Source organism: Bos indicus, chromosome 7, assembly GCF_029378745.1.
Source record: "Bos indicus isolate NIAB-ARS_2022 breed Sahiwal x Tharparkar chromosome 7, NIAB-ARS_B.indTharparkar_mat_pri_1.0, whole genome shotgun sequence".
Lineage (NCBI taxonomy): Eukaryota > Metazoa > Chordata > Mammalia > Artiodactyla > Bovidae > Bos > Bos indicus.
This window is the reverse complement of record NC_091766.1, coordinates 108,537,924-108,543,144: the sequence shown is the minus strand read 5'-3', so window position 1 is coordinate 108,543,144 and position 5,221 is coordinate 108,537,924.

The window sequence follows — 5,221 nt, the reverse complement described above, 5'->3', positions numbered from 1 at the left end:
AGAGATCCCTAGCCTTTCCCGTCCTGTTGTTTCCTCTGTTTCTTTGCACTGGTCACTGAGGAAGGCCTTCTTGTGTCTCCTTGCTACTCTCTGGAACTCTGCGTTCATGATGAGCGTCTGTCCTTCTACTCCACCATCCTCTAGGCCCCATTTTCCTCATGATGAGCGTCTGTCCTTCTACTCCACCATCCTGTAGGCCCCATTTTCCTCGAAGCCCTTATCTTTTATCCAACAGAGGACCAGAAATTTTATTTATTTATTCGGCCATCAAATATGTTTATGGATGACTTTCTATGTGCACTGGGCTTGCCAGATGGCTCTGTGGTACAGAATCTTCCTGCCAAGCAGGAGACATGGGTTTGATCCCTGGGTCAGAATTTAGCAAGGGAGAAGGAAATGGCAAGCCACTGCAGTATTCTTGCCTGGGAAATTCTGTGGCTAGAGGATCCTGGAGGCTACTGTCCATGGGTTGCAAAGAGTTGGATACAACTGAGTGACTGACACTTTCATTTTTACTTTTCTAAGTGCAAGACACTCTTCTTCGTGTTAGAGAATGTTTAAAGAACATACTTAAGAAAAGACCCTTCCTTGCTTTCAAGGACCCTATCGTCTTACAGAAACAGTAAGACCTGCTCTCAAAAACCCACAGTAGAGAGCAATGCTATTTCAGTGATAAAGGAAAGGAAATATGTATTGATCATCTAAATGCATTCACAATTCTTATGACCATCCTCCCCAAAGAGTATTACTATCATTGCTTTTTTTTGGCTAAAAAAGTGAAAAAATTGCTGAAGGTCATGGAATTTTAAAGTGAATCTGTCTGAGTCCAAAGCCCATAGTTATTCTAGTAGGAACACAGCCTTATACTTTCTGGAAAGGAAAAGGTCATTTCAAATTTTGGTTGTATGGGACAGAGGATGCTCCAGGGATAAAGCACAGTGAGGGGTGTGACGCAGGAAGGGAAGGATTCCCTGGGGGACCTCCACATAGCAGTGCTGATAAGTAGTGGAACAGGAGGCTGGAACTAGCAGCTGTGGGCGTGAGGGGTAAGGCTCTTTAGTGGTGGGCTGCGGAGGCTACCTGTCTCCTGTATCCAGAAGACCACTGGAAAATTGTGAGTAAGGACATGAGATGATCAGTGTCATCTTTCAGAAAAGCATTCTGCCACTAGGGTTCAGAGGGAAGAGATGCAAGCTATTCTTTCATTCCCACTGCAAGCCACACTTCTGGCTTGGCCCAGGAAACCGCCAGTTATGCTTTTTGTGGTCTGTGAACACACTCACTTCTTCCTGTGTGAGATGCACACTTCCTTCTTAGTTCTAAGTGTGTCACGAAGAAGTACTTCTGTGGCTGACAGTGAAGCAAGAAAAAGAGGAGATTTAAACTAATTACACTGCAGTGAAAATAATGATCTTACTCTCTGCTTAAAGGGCAGGACTAGTAAAGCAATTACCCTCCAATTAAAAATAAATATTAAAAAAATTAAGGACAAAACTAAGCTCAGCTTTGTGTGCATTTTTTTAAATCTCACAATAAGGCAAAATTTCATTGGAGGGGATGAGTGAAAGAAGAGATTCTGAGGTCATGGCAACTTCATAAATACCTTTCAAAAATACATATGTCACCAAAGTTTTAGTAGGTCTAGGTGGGCAGGAATGGAGAGCTTAAAACAGCATAGAATTATCGAAGCTTCTGTAGCATATGATTAGAGGTTGAGTGTAGGAGTACTGCAGACAGAGATGTGCCCAGATATTGTAGGAGTGCCCAAACCCCACACCTCAACTACCTTTGATTGTCCTACCAGTTCAGTCCAGTCTCTCAGTTGTGTCTGGCTCTTTGCAACGCCATGGACTGCAGCACACCAGGCCTCCCTGTCCATCACCAGCTCCTGGAGTTTACTCAAACTCATGTCCATCAAGTTGGTGATGCCACCCAACCGTCTCATCCTCTGTCATCCCCTTCTCCTCCCTCCTTCAGTCTTTCCCAGCATCAGGGTCTTTTCAAATAGGTCAGCTCTTTTCATCAGGGGCCAAAGTATTGGAGTTTCAGCTTCATCATCAATTCTTCCAGTGAATATTCAGGACTGATCTCCTTTAGGATGGACTGGTTGGATCTCCTTGCAGTCCAAGGGACTCTCAAGAGTCTTCTCCAATACCACAGTTCAAAACATCAATTCTTCGGCACTCAGCTTTCTTTATAGTCCAACTCTCATATATGTACATGACCACTGCAAAAACCATAGCCTTGATGAGACAGAGCTTTGTTGACAAAGTAATATCTCTGCTTTTGAATATGCTGTCTAGGTTGGTCATAGCTTTTCTTCCAAGGAGCAAGTGTCTTTTAATTTCATGGTTGCAGTCACCATCTGCAGTGATTTTGGAGCCTAAGAAAATGAAGTCTGTCACTGTTTCCATTGTTTCCCCATCTATTTGCCATGAAATGATGGGACCAGATGCCATGATCTTCGTTTTCTGAATGTTGAGCTTTAAGCCAACTTTTTCACTCTCCTCTTTCACTTTCATCTAGAGACTCTTTAGTTCTTCTTCACTTTCTGCCATAAGGGTGGTATCATCTGCATGTCTGAGGTTATTGATATTTCTCCCGGCAATATTGATTGCAGTTTGTGCTTCTTCCAGCCCAGCGTTTCTCATGATGTACTCTGTGTATAAGTTAAATAAACAGGATGACAATAGCCTTGACGTACTCCTTTCCCAGTTTGGAACCAGTCTGCTGTACCATGCCCGGTTGTAACTATTCCTTCCTGACCTGTATGCAGATTTCTCAGGAAGCAGGTAAGGTGATCTGGTATTCCGATCTCTTGAAGAATTTTCCACAGTTTGTTGCGATCTACACAGTCAAAAGCTTTGGCGTAGTCAATAAAGTAGAAGCAGGTGTTTTTCTGGAACTCTCTTGCTTTGTCGATGATCAAACAGATGTTGGCAATTTAATCTCTGGTTCCTTTGATTTTTCTAAATCTAGTGTGAACATCTGGAAGTTCTCATTGGACATTAAAATTGCCTCAAAAGTTTTGAAAAGAAAAATACCCAGATCCAGGCCCTACTGCCACCAGCTCCTGAATTAATTGCTCTGAGATTTTTTTTTCCTATTGTAAAAATTGAGTTTAATTTATAGAGGGGAGCACATGCAGATTTTTAGTTTAGCATTGTTGTGTGGAAATTTAGTTCTTAAAATTGAGATGCCATAAAATTCAGAGATGTACAATCTTTGACCTTCATGTGGCACATTGAAAACCTATAGGGCTAGAAGAAATTCAGACCTAGTAGAAATGAAGATGGTTATTAAAATTACCTTTAAAATATATTTTGGGCTACATTTACTCAGAAGGTACAGTTTGAAAAGAGTCACAATATATACTTAAAAAAATTTTTTTTTGAGTATCAGTTCAGTTCAGTCGCTCAGTCGTGTCCAACTCTTTGTGACCCCATGAATTGCAGCACGCCAGGCCTCCCTGTCCATCACCAACTCCCAGAGTTCACTCAAACTCATGTCCATCGAGTCGGTGATGCCCTTTTTGAGTATATAGAACCTCAAATTAATGGTGCCCATCAGTGAACTCTGAGAAGACCATGCAGCCAGATCTTTCCCCTTGAAATCCACTCTGATATGAACTCAAGTCCTGCTATAGAGGGAAAGGGCTGCATCAGAAGAATGAGTGCAGACAGTTGCTCCTGGTTGTACGATCTGGTCCCCAGAGCTATAATAGAGCCCCTTCCTTGGTCCTGTTATTATGTGTGGAGAGTATGTGTAAGGAGCACAGGAATTCTACCAGCACCGGCCCATCTGAAGGGAAAAGACTCATCTGGTGTCGTGCTTCCAAGAGTAAGATCCTCTGTGTGACAAAAATCCTAGAGAATACCAAACGTCAAATGCAAAAGGGCATGAAAGAAGGACAAACACAGCCAGGAATTTTGTTCAGTTTTCCTTATCATGATTCAAACTGATTCTGAAACGCTGATAAGAGAGAGGATCAGGAATTCTATCAGTATGAAAAATAGTGACTTGGTAAACATGGAAACACTTAAACATGCAAGATACGACTTTACTCTCTGATGTTCATTTCTGGCATCCTTTCTGGGAGAACTGATGACACGCTAAAGCCTAATTTCTGGAGCCAGTTTTTGGCAGCTCAGATTTTAAATTCTTAACTGGTTACTAAAAATAAGCAAATTTTTTTTTCATTCCATTTGGTTCTTTATTAAACTTTCTAGGACCTTTTTTTATACAGAATTTGAAGCAGCTGGTCAAATATACCTCCTAACAGAAACTAGCATTTTGAATTTGATATAGAGTGGACAACATTCCCAGTTATATTCAGGATATAAATATCCCAGGATAGAGCTGAAAATACCATAGTTTTAATCTTTCATTCTGTTGATATAGTATATTACATTTATTGATTTGTGTGTGTTGAATCATCTTTTGTATCCTAGGGATAAGTTCCACTTGATTGTGGGATATGAGTCTTTTAATGTGCTATTCAATTTGGTTTGCTGGCATTTTCTTGAGAATTTTTATATCTAGCTTCACCAGTATCTTGGCCCATAGTTTTCTTTTCTTGTAGTATCTTTATCTGGCTTTGGTATCAGAGTAATGCTTACCTGGCAGAATGAATTTAGAAGTGTTCCCTACTCTTCAATATTTTGGAATAATTTGAGAATGATAGGTATTAACTTTTCTTTATATGTTTGGTAGAATTCCTCTGTGACAATGCCTGGTCCTGGACTCTTGTTAGCTGGGTGTTTTGTTGTTGTTTTAATAAATTCCTTTTCACTACTAGTGAGTGGTCAGTTCAGATTGTCTATTTCTTCCTGATTCAGTCTTAGAAGATTGTATCGTTCTAGAAATTTTTCTGTTTTTTCTCAGTTGTCCAATTTGTTTGCATATAACTGTTTATAATATTCTCATGATTTTTATGTCTCTGTGATATCAGTTGTTATTTCTCCTCTCTCATTTCTTATTTTATTTGGGTCTTTTCTTTCTTTCTTGATGAGCCTGGCTGAAAGCTTATCAGTTTGTTTATCTCTGCCAAAAGCCAGCTTTTGCTTTCATTGATCTTTATTATTTTGTGGTCTCTATTTTATTTGTTTCTCTCTGATCTTTATTATTTCCTTTCTTATGCTGACTTTGGGCTTTGTTTTTTCTTTTTTTCTAGTTCCTTTAGGTAGTAGGTTAGGTGTTTATTTGAGATTTTTCTTGTTTC